General features: G+C 35.3%; 1 protein-coding gene and 1 non-coding gene across 4 annotated transcripts in view; one reads left to right on the top strand and one right to left on the bottom strand.

Annotated features, from left to right (window-relative positions):
• Adk (adenosine kinase) overlaps positions 1 to 15,265 on the top strand; it is a 488,318-nt gene that overhangs the window by 460,526 nt on the left and 12,527 nt on the right. The gene's annotated exons all lie outside the window — the stretch shown is intronic.
• Positions 4,407 to 4,513, bottom strand: LOC124076164 (U6 spliceosomal RNA). Its single transcript, XR_006846269.1, has one exon. It is a non-coding gene; the product is annotated as a U6 spliceosomal RNA (small nuclear RNA).

The following is a 15,265-nucleotide window of genomic DNA, read 5'->3' as shown; positions in this document are numbered from 1 at the left end:
GAAACCTTCTAGATGATTTTTTCATAAGTGAATGTAAAAAGTCACAGAATAATAAGTATGATATGATGACATTTATATTTTAGTTTAAGTGATCCTATGTGTATAGGTTGTATGTATATTTATAAATGCATATAAAAGTCCCATGGAGAAACATACCACTTAACTGTGGGTATACTTGGAGGTGGGAGAATGCAATGGTCACTTTTTGACATGTGACATCAAAACATATCTCAATGATGTTTAAATATTTTTACAATGCCCTTTGTTGACTTTGTAATTAATGTAATTTAAAGTAAATAAAGTCACATGTGGGTTGCATTGATACAGAACCTAGCCAACCTTAAGACCATGGCTAGTAAGTCATTGGACAGAATATTTCAAACTATATGGTGATTTGCATGAAATATAATCTTTGATATTATAAAACTATGTAATATCAGAAAAGATCTGAATAAAACAAAAAAATTGCAATACGATTACTAAAGTAACAGCTTCTCTCACTTTGGATGTGAGTTCCTCAATCTAGGCTATAAACACAGGTGCTTAACATATTTTTCATTTAATTATCCCGTTAATATTGACATTTTATGGCTCATGAAATAAATGGCAAGATAAAATGTTTCCATCATCATTGCGGCTGGGGTTGTAGCTTAGTGGTTGAGTACTTGCCTGGCATGCGTGACGCAAAAAAAATTTAAATGTTTTCTTCATCAAAAACTTTTAAAATTTTAGAATCATCCTATGAGAAATTGTCAAATACAGGATTTTTAATAATTGAGTCAAATAGTAACAAAATTAGTTTTCTTGCTTATGAGTAAGGGCATAAGTACAGCCTCACATAAATAGCATAGTATCATCTTATTCCAACAGCTATGACCTCATCCCAATAAGTCTTTGTTCCTATCTCCCAGTACTCTGGATAGAACCCCAGCCTTGGGCAAGCATTCCTATCACTGAGCTTTATTCCCAGCCCCAATAAGTATTTTTAAATTGGATGGAAGGGTTTTGTTTTAAATTCAAATACAATGTCCCGAGCTATGTTAGTAGCACTAAACAAGTTTCCAGTTTCAGCCACCACAAAGAGGAAATAAGTTATCCTGACAGATATATCTATAAGACACTAAAGTTTTTCTCATAGCTGCAGCAATGCCCCTGAACCTATATATTACATGCATTGTTTCTCAGTTGTGCACTTTATGTTAGGAGTGTGTGTTGTCCTATTGTGAAGGAACTTTAGCTATGAATTGACTTCCTATACCAGTCAGCCATTGCACCATCTGATACCATTTAAGCTTTGGTTTTCATTATGCAAATACCTGCTACGACAGACCTTACCCTGGCAGGCACATTAGCTTTTTAAGTTATTTCAAAATTTAATGTTTGCCGATTTTTTTTTCCCCTAAAAGATCTGAGTTTTCTAACATGGGTTACAAGTTGTTATGTGAGCTCATGACTAGTTGGTAATGGTAGTCAATTTATGAAGTCAAAACAAAACAAAATTTACTAACTAGACTACATAGAATGTAAAAGAAAAAAAAAGTTTACATGCAAGCACTTTTCAGCAAGGGAAAACCATTACTTTGTCACATCTGGATAGTCTAAGCTAGCCAAATTGAAGTGGGAATTTCCTGCCAGATGTTACTTCTTTGAGCAACCTGTGGACATCTAAACGAGAATGAGTCCTTGTTTGGTAGAGCTGTGCCCACAATGGAGGCTTGCTCCTAATAAATAGCAGATATTTTATACATACCACTACTACTCAAGAGGTTGTACAGCCTATGTAAATCCAGTACAACATGCTCTTGTTAAATACAAAAACATGAAAGGCCTAATTTTAAAGATATAAAATATATCAGTCTCATAGATACTAGTACAGGAGTGAACATTCTATTGAAATGACTTCCCAAATGTGAATGACAAAACTTTTGTTTCTTTAATGAAAAGAAGTTAAGGTTGAACCATCACAGATATTCGTGATAACTTGGAAAAGGCTATTTTATAAAGCTAGTGAAGACCAAAATATGTCTCTAAATATTAAGGGAAATAAAGAATGTGAAATGGCATGAAAAATGCCAAGTATTTATTTTAACTTATTATTTTGGGTTCACATGAGAATTAGGAAGTGAAAATTTCATTCAGAAGAGCTGTGCACAAAAAGTAGAAATGCTTTTATCCTATTGAAACAGAAACATTTTTCAGGGGGGAAAAGGACTTCCCACATTATCTCACTGTTTTTGTCATCCTCTGTAAGGGAAAATATTGACATTTACCAGACTGTTTGCTCCAGCTTTCTGATCTCCTGCAGTTTATTTTTATAACAACCTTATCGATGGGCCTCTTACCCAGCTCTCTAGGTTTAACTGAGTTGAGTCGATTTGTTACCACAGCTTCAAGTAGCTGTTACAGAACAAGCAAGACATCCTAATAAAGCTGTAAACGTGTTTACTCAAACAGTATTGATTTTACTTGGAGAGGGAGAAGCTGATGCTTAGCACAGTGTCAGGATGGATGAATTTCACTGCAGTTTTTCATTGTCATCTGTCATGGTTGTGAAACACTAAGTAAAGCCATCAGAGGATAATTAGAAGTACTAGAAATTTAGCCCCTAAAATCAGTTAACCACTTGGGAGTTTTGTAGCTTAATTAGCTTTTATTAAACTTTAGTAATAATAACCAAGCATTTGTCAGTGTTTTCAGGTACAGAAAGATTTCAGGGTTGTGACTTTTTAAACATATGAATAAAATGGCTAAAGTTTTTTAGATTTTTCTCTTTCTAATAATTAGGCTCTCACTAAAATACAATTAGAGCCAAAACCTGTGTAAAGAGATAGTAATCTGCACTCATACTAACTAAAGAAATGCATGCATTTTTTTTTTCTGAAAAAAAGAATCACCTTTAATGAATTGGTAAAATAATTATAAAACAACGCAAAATGTGTCCTTGTAGGAAAAAAAAATTGTTATTATCTTTAGTACACTGACATGTCTTTGCCCACAGCATGACCTAGAAACATAAAACTATCAATGTCATTTTGGTTTTCTAAATACCTTCATTAAAAGAAGATAGGGGGGCTCGAATTGTGGCTCAGTGGTAGAGTGCTCACCTAGCATGCATGAGGCACTGGGTTCGATCCTCAGCACCACATAAATGTAAAATAAAGATATTGTGTCCACCAAAAAAAAAAAAATTAAAAAGAAGAAGAAGAAGAAGATAGGGCTTGGGGCTGGGGTTGTTACTCAGCAGTAGAACACTCGCCTAGCATGTGCGCGAGGCACTGGGTTCGATCCTCAGCACCACATAAAAATAAATAAATAAATAAAGGTATTGTGTCCAACTACAACTAAAAAAAAAAAAAAAGAAAAGAAGAAGGAGATTGGGGTTGTAGCTCAGGGATATAGCTCTTTCCTAACATGTGTGAGACAGTGGGTTCCATCCTCAGCAAAATAAATAAATAAATAAAGTCCATCAACAACTAAAAAACATTAACCAAAAAAAAAAAGTAAAATGCATACAGATTGGAAAGGAAAATATAAAAAAAGAAGATTCTAAAGTATTCTAGCTGGCTTTTAGTTGTCATCTTTATGATAAAAGTTAGTGTATATTGAGCAAGAAATGAATCAAAGTGAAGAGTTGCTTACCCTTTGAAGAAAATGCATTAGCCTTGAGCTTGATGAAAGTCTTCATATAAACATTCTACCCGCCCTTATGTAAATGACTGGAAAAACATCATAGTTGGAAAAAGATCACTCAGGACGATGAACATAAAAAAAAAATTAAAAGTAAGTTTAGCTATTATATTTAATGTGTCCTCTCCATTTCTATAATAGATTATTCAGTGCTTCATAGTAAACTTCTCATGCCTTCTTGTACCACTGCCTTAGGCTTCCTACATTACTGATGAAAAATTATGATATTTGAGGGATGACCAATTCTAAAGCCTAGGATAACAGACTGTCAGAAAGACAACAAAAGATGTTGAGGGTTTTCTTTGACTTTTGAAATGCTATGTCCTATGTTTATCTGCCCATGTAGTTCTAAGTCAGATGCTATCCTGAGTTCAGTCTTTAAATCATGAAGGTAGCATGTTGTAAAATTTTGTTACATAAAAGAGTACCACTAGAGGGGCTAGGGTTGTGGCTCAAAGGTAGAGCACTTGCCTAGCCTGCATGAAGCACTGAGTTCAATCCTTAGCACCACATAAAATAAAATAAAGATATTATGTCCACCTATAACTAAAAAATAAATATTTAAAAAACTCAGTCTTATTTTAAAAAAAAAAAAAGAATACCACTAGAGCTCTTTTTCAAACAGTAGAAGAGAACATTTATTTTTCACAGTTGTATTTAGATCTTTCTTCTATGTTCAAGTATTCAAAGACAGAGGAGAAAGTATATGGATTTCTTTTTTAAATATAGAACACTTCACAAATTTGCGTGTCATCCTTGCACAGGGGCCATGCTAATTTTCTCTGTATCATTCCAATTTTAGTACATGTGCTGCTGAAGTGAGTACAGAGCATATGGATTTAATGATTATAACATATCATCTTATTTTTAAATATGCGTTTCAAAATCCCCACAATACAGTGATTTATTTATTCAGTTTTCTAGAGAATGACATCTATGTGAGGAGACCTGTGGCATGGGAAAGAGGCAAGATACAGTAGGGCAGCCATGCATCAGCTTCAGGGCACTGTTTCATCTGATTCGTTTGGATAAAAGCAACAAACCTATTTCACCTAGTTTGGATCAACAATTTTTTTTTATTTCTCTGGTAAGGAAGCACACAGCATCATGGAAGACTTTATAGCATAGTATAGTATAGTAATTAAGACAACAGGTCAAAAGATGTGTTTGAGTCTTGGTACCACACTTAACTAATTTGAAGAATGTTAATAGTTTGTGTCCCCTCCAAAATTCATATTCAAGAGGCGATTAGGCTCACCCATTAATGGGAATAAGGCTCTTTGGAAAAGAGACTTCATGCAACTTTTAGCTAGTTTGCTCTCTTCTTTTTTTTTTTAATAGAAAATTTTTAATATTTATTTTTCAGTTTTTCGGTGGACACAAAATCGTTATTTTTATGTGGTGCTGAGGATCGAACCCAGCGCCCCGCACATACCACACAAGCACGTTACCGCTTGAGCCACCTCCCCAGCCCCTAGTTTGCTCTCTTCTCACTCCCTTCCACCTTCTGTCATATGAACAGAAGGCCCTCAGCAGACACCTAATGCCAGTGCCTTTATCTTGATTTTCTTTTTTTTTTTTTTTTTTGTAACAGAGATTGAACCCAGGGGTGCTTAACTACTGAGCCAAATCCCCAGCCCTTTTTTATATTTTATTTAGAGACAAGGTCTCACTGAGTTGCTTAGGGCCTCGCTAAGTTGCTAAAGCTAGCTTTTAATTCACAATCCTCCTGTCTTAGCTCCCAAGCTGCTGGGATTATAGGTATGCACCACCGCACCTGGCTTGATCTTGAACTTTTTGTTTATTTTATTAAACAAATGTGTTTGTCATAAATAATTCAGTCTCAGGTACTTGGTTATAGCAGTACAGCAGAGACTGTGAACAAACTACTTAATAGCTCTAAAGCTTAGTTTCCTCATCTATACAAATGAAGATAAAGAGTACCTACCTCATTTGGGGTTTTTTTAAATATATATTTATTTTTTAGTTGTAGTTGTACACAATACCTTCGGTTTATTTATTTATTTTTATGTGGTGCTGAGGATCAAACTCAGGGCCTCACATGTGCAAGGTGAGAGCTATAATGCTGAGCCACAACCCCAGCCCTCATTTGGGCTTTTATCAAAGTTAGATGAAGTCATGTTTATAAAGCCTAGTGTCTGATTTATAGTAAGAATTCACTGTTATCTTTATAAGAAGAATCTCAGTGAATCTCAAACAAGAACCAAAACTGGAGGTTTTCACTGAAGGGAGAGCCAAATGGTAATTCCAGATTCAAGTCAGTTCTGCAGACCTGAGCAGCAGATATCCATGGATCTTTACTCCAGTGCTTCACTTGACCATGTTCCTCAACTGCCTTGCATGTCTGCTTCTTCCAGCCTCATAGCCACTTTACTGGTCTGTCTTTGTCCTCCATTCTGGTCCCTGAAAGAGAATACTAGATTAGCTTAGTTCACCTTTTGTGCATTGTTACAAGTTGGACACTGGAAGAACCATAAGTTGTTTGCCCTTGGTCCAGTTAGTACTAAAAGTTAACTCAGATTCACAAAAATCTCAGCTAAGCCCCTCTACAATGCTAGATGTGATGTTATTTGTCTTAAAAGGGTAATGGATGGGTGGATTGTATAAAAATGTATGTTTGCGTGTCTTGTCTGTGTCCTTCTTCCCTTATATATAGTTCCGAAAATGTTCCTAACAACAAGATCCATCTGTCACACAATACATGGAACATCAGATGCTTCACATCTCAAGCTAGACACCTTGGAGTCATTCTTGAATCTTTCCATCCCCTCTGTCTTCAGGGAGTTCTTTAGATTCAGTTGTAAGATTGTATCTTAAATGTATCCACATCCACTTCTTGTTCATGACTTTAGCTCAGACCATTTTGTACTTAACTGCGGTGGCTTCCTAATCAATCTCTGTGCTTTCACTCTTTCTGGCCTTTCATTCCATTTTCTGCAAAGTAGCCAAAATAATCATTAAAAAGAAGTTAAATTATTTAATTCATCTGCTTATAAGCATGCTATGCTTTCTCATTGCACTAGACTGAAAATCTAAGCTTCTATAGTGGTCTAAAAGGAACTATATGATCTGCTGTCCCAGCATTTTTCATGAGGCTTTTATCTTTGCCTGCATACTCTAGTTACACTGGTCTTCTTTCTGGCCTTAAATGCTTTCCAAGGTTTAAGCACAAAACTAGAATCCATAGTAAGTCTATGGTGGGGCTTAGATGATGCTGAAGCTGCCAGTCCAGCAGCATACTTTAAGAACCATTCCTAGAATATTGAAGGAGACTCCTATGGATATCTCTGGTAACAGTCTCTTTCCTAGCAAATTCATACTCCCTACTTGTGCCAGGATTTGCTGCCCAGAAGCAATGTAATCATGGGCTTCCCTTGCTCAAAGATTTTGGCTGACTCTCCATTGGTTGCAGTATAAAATTCATTTAATATCCTACAAGATCCTTGACATTCTGTCCCCATCTTGCCCCTTCAGACATGTTTTCAATACAAATACAACTGACTTTTTTTTTTTTAATTTCCCCCTGCAGTACTGGAGATTTAACCCAGGGCTTAATATTTGCTAGGCAAGCAGTCTACCACTGAACTACATCCTCAGCCCTTTTATTTTATTTTGAGACAGGGTCTCACTAAGTTGTCCAGGCTGACCTTGTGATCCTCCTGCCTCAGCCTCTCGAGTAGCTGGGATTACAGGCATGTCTCCTCCTGCACATAGTTTATAACTGATCTTTTACTATTTTCTAAAACATGCTTTGTCCTGTCTACAGTTATCTGTTTTTCCTTCTGCTGACAATGTCCATCTCTGCAAAATGATGCTCATTCAAGGTCCAGTTCATGTCACCTTCACCAGAAAGCATTTCTTGACATCTCCAAATTGAATTATTATGCCATTTTAAAAGTGCATACATGGTTTTCTCTCAAAGCATAAAATCCTCAAAGAAAAACAGTATATATTACCCATATTTGAATTATCTCATATCTTTGTCACTGTTATTTTTACTTAATTCATTTCATATAAAAATCAAGTATAGAAGTCATATTGGCATAAGTGTACTAAATTAAGGATTCAAATTATTCAGTTTTAATTTATATCTTATGCCCTTTCTTAAAGCAGCTATAGGTACAAAAATACAATCTTAAAAAAAAAAATGAAGCCTTTAAGTTAACTACCTCATATTCCATGTAACAGTTTATATCCAGTAACTTTTGATATAGAAGGTAAGTTTTAAACAGGCCAGTTTAGAAGAACACATAAATCATCTCTAAAGGGCAGATATCAAAGAAAGATGGAAAATAAACAAAGAATTGAAAAACTATTGACCAAGAAATGACTAAGAACAATTTTTTTGTGTGGAAGGAAAAGCAGGAAAAAGAATTTTATATTGTTGCTTGCTAAAATATTATATCAAATTTGCTTTAATTACATGGTAATGCCTCCAAAAACAAGGTAATTATGCAATAACTTTTTATGTTACTGCTCCCACATATCTCTTAATAACTATGTAATTAACTTATCATTACTATACAGTGTGAAGTTTGATATTACTTGTACATAAAGACATTGATGGCTTAAATGAATGAGATGGGTAAAGCAAATGATAGAGGTAGGGAAATCATAGCATTGTCGTAGTCAGGAATGTCAATGATTATTTAGATCATTGCACCCAGTCCTCAAGGATTAGATAAAGTCGGGGAGAACATGAGATGAATCATTTAATTTTCTTTTATTATTGTTGTTATGGTAGTGGTGGTGGTACCAGGGATTGAACTCAGGGACAATTAACTATTGACCCACATCCCCAGCCCTATTTTTGTATTTTATTTAGTGACAGGGCCTCATTGAGTTGCTTAGCACCTCGCTGTTGCCAAGGCTGGCTTTGAACTCTCAGTCCTCCTGTTTCAACCTCCTGAGCTGCTAGGGTTATCGGCTTGTGCCACCACACCCACACGAATGAATCATTTAATTTTCTGAAAACAACAAACATACAATAAAGGAGATGAGTTGACCGATGACTAGAATAGATAAGTGAGTTTGGGATCTAATCTAATACATATACTTTTGCAGGCATGGTAGCACATACCTGTAATCCCCACCACTCAGGGGGATCACAGGTTCACGGCCAACCTGAACAACATAGCAAGACCCTCTGTCAACATAAAATAAAAAGGGCTGGGGATACAGCTCAGTGGTAAAGCAGCCCTGGGTTCAATCCACAGTACCAAAAAATAAATAAATACACACACACACTTTTAAACAGTCCGTTTTGTTTTTGGAAGGTTTTTCTTTTTAAGTAATTATTAAGATGATTTTTTTTTAACTGAGAAAACCTTTCTTTTATCTCATTTTACCAACATCTTGAGTTTGTATGTGTGGCTTATGTGGCAAAAATGTACAACACCAGGAACTTCATTGCTGGTGGAAATGCAAAATGGCATAGCTACTTTGGAAGACAGTCTGGCAGTTTTTTACAAAACTAAACATATGGTTACCATATGATCCAGCAATTGTGCTCCTTGGTTGTGCAAATGAGTTGAAAACTTATGTCTACACACAAAAAAACCTGCACACAAATGTTTATAGCAGTTTTATTCATAACTGAACAAGACTTGAAAACAACCAAGATGTCCTTCACTAGGTGCATGGATAAGCAAACTGTGGCACATCCAGACAATGAAATATGACTCTGCTGATAAGAAGACATGGAGGAACCTTAAGCTTGTATTCCTAAATGAAAGAAGCTAATCTGAAAAGCTACATGCTGTATAATTCCAACTATATGATATTCTGGAAAAGGCAAATCTGTGGAGATAGTAAAAAGATCAGTTGTTGCCATGGATGGACAGAAGCTGGGAGTGAGAACGGAGGGAAGTGGGTGGAGCACTGTTAGCAGTGAAACTGTTCTGGGTGATATTTTAATAGTAGATATAGGTGATTTATGCATTGTCAAATCCCATAGAATATTCAACACAAATAATGAACCCAAATATATAGGCATTAATTAATAATAATAATATAGATTCATCAGTTATAACAAATGTACCACACTAATGCAAGATTTTAGTAATAGGGGAATCGGGTTGAGGAGAAGAGAGAGAGAGTTTATGGGAGTCTCTGTGCTTTCTGCTCAGTTTTTGTGTAAACCTACAACTTCTCCAAAAAATAAAGTCTGTTAGTTAAAAAAAAAAAAAAAAAAGAAAAGCCCAAATAGAAAAATCTTTCTTCCATTTATCTTACTCTGCCAACATCTTGGTTTTATATGTGTAGTCTGTGTCTCCCAGCTTCATCAGTTACACTCTTCTAAGGTGAGGCTTGTGACCTATGACTACTGACTTCACAGTTTTTGCTAAAACACGTTTTCATTAATATTGCATGATAACCACTCTGGCTCTACGAAGTTCAGGATCCTTTCTGCATAATTCCCTTAGGAATTCTTTCAGCAATCCTGAGGGAAGCATTGGTCCTTGAGTTTGAACTCCAGGGCACTCAACCTCTGAGCCACATCCCCAGCCCCATTTTGTATTTTATTTAGAGACAGGGTCTCACTGAGTTGCTTAAGGCCTCACCATTGCTGAGGCTGGCTTTGAACTCACAATCCCCCTGTCTCAGCCTCCGGAGCCATTGGGATTATAGGCAAGCGCCACCACATCTGGCCAGTCCTTGAGTTTCTACTTCAGGACAGATTTACTTGACATGAAGCTTCTGTAGATTAAAATTTTATTTCAGGGAAAAAAGATTGTTCTAAGGTTCCCTCAGGAACTTTCTAAATTGTCTTCTGTAAAACTGCCTGTATTTCCTAAAGCTAAGAGTAGAATACAGAAAATAGTGAAGATCCTTATGTCCTTGAGGAATTGTCTAAGAAGAGTGACCAATTTTGTTGTACTTATACTGATACTTATACTGATTTACTTTGTGAAAAGCTCTGTCCCAAGTGGTTACAATTATTAATGAACTCCAAAGGCATGAGTGGAAAACTGTTAGAATAGCTCATCATTTAGCTGAATCTGTTGAAGTTGCTCTTAATAGCCATTTTTCTGTATAGTTAAATGTTCCCATGTTATTTTTAAAATGATGTTTATCAACTTATTATAAAAGTAATATTGCGGGCTGGGGTTTTAGCTCTGTGGTAGAGCGCTTACCTGACATGCGTGAGGCCCTGGGTTCTATCCTCAGCACCACATAAAAATAAGTAAATAAAACTAAAGATATTGTATCCATCTAAAACTAAAAATAAATATATTTTTAAAAAAGTAATATTGCTTATTACATAATATTGAAAAGATAAAAGCAAACAGAAGAAAATAAAATTACCTCAACTCTGGAATTTATCTTTTGAAACATGGTTTTTAATTTTTACTATTTTGAATAAACATGTTCCTCAAATGTGTTGCATGGATCTGACTAAAGATTAAAAATGAAAGGACAAGGGGCTGGAGTTGAGACTCAGTGGTAGAATACTTGCCTCACATGTGTAAAGCACTAGATTCAATTCTCAGCACTACATAAAAATAAATAAATAAAATAAAGGTATTGTGTCCACCTACAACTAAAATAAAATTTTAAAGTTGGGATTTGAAATCAACAGACAAGCACTCTTTACTCTCTTTGCAGCTCCTCTGTAAAATCTAAAATCATTTTTAAAAACTATAGGTATGGAATAGATAAGTAATTGGTCATGAAACAAAAATACAACTCTGGAGGAAAATGAAGTTTGATCATTACCAATCACCATACCCCAAAATAATTTCCAGATAAAGAGTAAATTACCATGAATAAACTAAAAGAAAAGACAGGCCAAAATCTACCTGATTTGGAGTTAATGGAAAAAATATTAAAGAAAAGATAAATGTATTTACGTAATAAAAAAGACAAATGGGTTGGGGATGTTGCTTAGTGTGACACTTACCTAGCATGTGTGAGGTCCTGGGTTCCAGCTCCAACAATGCCAAAAAAATAAAAAGAAAGAGAGAGAGAGAGAGGGAGAGAGAGAGAGAAAGATGACAAGTCAACATATACAACATATACAGTGGACAAGCTGGGATTGTCTCTTACAATACTGAAAAAAGAGAAATACCCCAGTAGAACAATAGGTAAAGTTGTTATCAGACATTTCATGAAATGGAGAAATACAAATTATCAGTGAGCATATGAATTTAGCAAAAAGTATTCAACCTCTCTCTAATAAAAAAATGACTGTAAATTAAAACACAGTGCTGCCTTTCACCTTTCAAATTATCAAATCAAAAATATTTTTAGGGCTGGGGATGTGGCTCAAGTGGTAACGCACTCGCCTAGCGTGGGTGAGGCACTGGGTTCCATTCTCGGCACCACATAAAAATAAAATATATTGTGTCCACCTAGAACTGAAAAATAAATATTAAAAATATATATATTTTCTTTTAATAGCCAGAGTGCTACTGGGAATATAATTTTTTGAAAAGAAGTCCTGAAATTTTTCAGTTACCCTTAAGTAAATGTATCCTAAGGAAATCAAATATATGCCTTATGATTAATGTCATAAGAATATTCATCAGAGGCTGGGGCCATAGCTTAGTGGGAGAGTGCTTGCCAAGCACATGTAAGGTACTGGGTTTGATCCTTATCCCCACATAAAAATAAGCAACTAAAATAAAAGCATTCTGTACATCTATAACTGTAAAAAAAAAAATTTAAATAATATTTATCACAATGATATAGCAATAAAAAATTTTGAAACCACCCAAATGTCCAATAATACGATTAAATAAATGATGCTATAGCCACATTTAAAAACATAGTCTTTGGGCTGTCATTGTGGCTCAGTGGTTGAGCACATGTGAGGCACTGGGTTTGATCCTCAGCATCACATAAAAAATAACTAGTGGCTGAGGCTGTAGCTCAATGGTAAAGTGCTTGCCTCGCATGTGTGAGGCACTGGGTTCAATCCTCAGCACCACATAAAAATAAGTAAAGATACTGTGTGTTCATCTACAACTAAATAAATATTTAAAAAATAACTAGTTATTGTGTTTGTTTACAACTAAAAATATTTTTAAATAAATAATAAAAGTGTGGTCTTCGAGAATATTTAAAAACATAGGAAAATATTCCTAATATACTTCATTTATTTTTTCATTCTTTTAGTTCTAGAGATTGAACCCAGGTACTACAGCTTTTTATTTTTTCATTTTGAGACAGACTCATGCTAAGTTGCTGAGGCTGGCCTCAAACTTGAGATCTTCCTGCCTTAGGTTCCCAAGTACCTGGAATTACAGGCGTGTGCCACTGTGCCAGGCTTAATATTATTTTTATTTCATAAATAATGTCTGAAAATTACAGGAAATGCAAAAAAAAAGCATATGTGCACATATCTATATATAGATAAAATGAAAAGTTCCCACCCTAATTCTCTATTTCCCATCTCTGAGTTAGCTTTGGTTACTAGATTCTGTTGTATCCATCCAAAAATACTATGTGCCTGTACAAGTTTGTGTATGTATATATATTCCAGTTTTCATGAAATGAGAGTATGCTGTGTTTACTCTTACAAACTGCTGCTTTTTCACTTGCCCTCATGTTGGAGATTGTTTTATATTAGCACATATTGAGCTACCTCATTCTGGTTATATTATTCCATTGATGGAATTAACTGGTCACTATTAAGGTTATTGGGTTCTTTTTTGTTGTTGTTTTGGTTTCACACAAAGCATATAACTTTTATAAGGAGAAATGTGGCAGACATTACCTTAACCAAGTGATCACACATCACTAAAGGATAGGACAAAGCAACAACAGATGCCCCCTGATGGGGCATCCCTGAGAGAGACACAGCATCATTTATGTAATATTCCCATTAAAAATATTAAACCCAAATCTAACCATGAGAACACAGCAGACAGACCACATGGAGCAACACTGCCAAACAACTTACCTACACTCTTCAAATATTAAAATCTTAGTGGACACGATGGTATACACCTATAATAAAAAACTTCGTTCTTCCCCATTTATGATGTTAGTGTGCTTTTTGCTGTTGAATGTAGAATAAACAGTCTTAGAGTCTACTGGGTTTAGTTCCAGTCACCATGAAAACTGTTAGTGAAAGAGATGTATATGGAAAAGAAAGAACTGAGATTTTGGTTTTTTCCTCTTTTTAAGTGACTCCATTAAAGGTTTCATACCCACTAAAAGTATTTCTCAGTTCTCTATATAAGACACTAAGAAAATTCAAGATGTTGCACCTCATGTACTGTAACTATGAAGAATTTAGACTGCTTACATTAGGAAATCCTATGCCTTTTTCCTACACCAGCAGTTCCATCTCTGTGTGATTTGAAGAAATCAGCTTGGCACTTCCTCTCTTTACACCATTTGATATTTCAGGCTTCATCTCAGCCACTAGATAGAGCTGAGCAAAAATGGATCACACTCTTTAGCATCAGTAAAGTCTAAATAAAGTCAACCAGTAGACAGTGTGCTGTATCCACTGTTAATGAACAAAGGTTTATTTGGAAAGATTATATCCCAAGATTCAGAGCCTGCCAGTAGTAACCCTAGGAACCAAATTCAGTATCAGCAAGAAGCTCTCACTCACCTTAAGCCTCAATGGCTAGAGAACCTACCATCCATAACCAGCCTAAAGCTGGAAAAAGCCTGAGAGGCCCTGGGATGAGCCCATCTTTAAAAGGATCAGAGGAGAGGAGGAGCCAAAGTAGACCTATGGGGATAACGTGTTCCTTGTGTAATTCCTCCAATTCCTGGTCCCTTGGGTACGTGAAAAGCATACATTCAGATCCTTGCCCTACATTTTCAAGTGACTTACTGATAAGACACAGGCAATGGCACTAGTAAAAAGAGCTCATAAGAGATTTTCATATTGAACACGCATACCAAGTCAGTTATTTGAGATTTTGCTTCTTGGATTTTTGGTAAGTCCAAAATCTTTACTTAAAAAGAGCAAACTGCTTTTTAAAAATTTTAATTCTGCTAGCCATGTTTATCTGCTATAATGTTTATCAAGTACACTTTGAGCCTGAGGCAATGTTTCAGTGATTCAAACATGAATAAATACTTTGTTTACTTGCTAACACAGTTTTTGTAAAGGTTAATACCCTATTATTGTTGGTATTTTTCTGAAAAATACATTTTTTGAATAATACCTTAAAATGTAAAGAATTTTTTTAAATAGAGGGAGGGGCAAAATTTAAAAACAATTCCCAGAAGAATTTGTTCTTCAAACATATAAAAAGATATTCCATCTCACTCATAATCAGAAACACAAATTAAAATTATATTGAACTATTATTTCTAACCCGAGACTGACAAAAGTTCAGAAGCTGGACAATTCATTCTGTTGGTAAGGTTGTGGGGAAATAGGCACTAATGCATTACTAGTGGAAATACAAAATGATTCAACCTCTATGAAAGGGAATTTGGCAATATCTAACAAACACATACACACGTGCGCACACGCGCGCAGACACACTTCCACCTGGTAATTCTTCCTCTGGAAATCTGTCCAAGAACACCCCTAACAACACACAAAGATATAATCAAATGGTGACACTACTTATAATTACAA

Source organism: Marmota monax, unplaced genomic scaffold, assembly GCF_021218885.2.
Source record: "Marmota monax isolate L192 unplaced genomic scaffold, Marmota_monax_Labrador192_F-V1.1 WCK01_AAM20220418_F8-fsc00019, whole genome shotgun sequence".
In the NCBI taxonomy this organism is placed as follows: domain Eukaryota; kingdom Metazoa; phylum Chordata; class Mammalia; order Rodentia; family Sciuridae; genus Marmota; species Marmota monax.
This window is presented reverse-complemented; position numbering and strand designations above follow the sequence as displayed.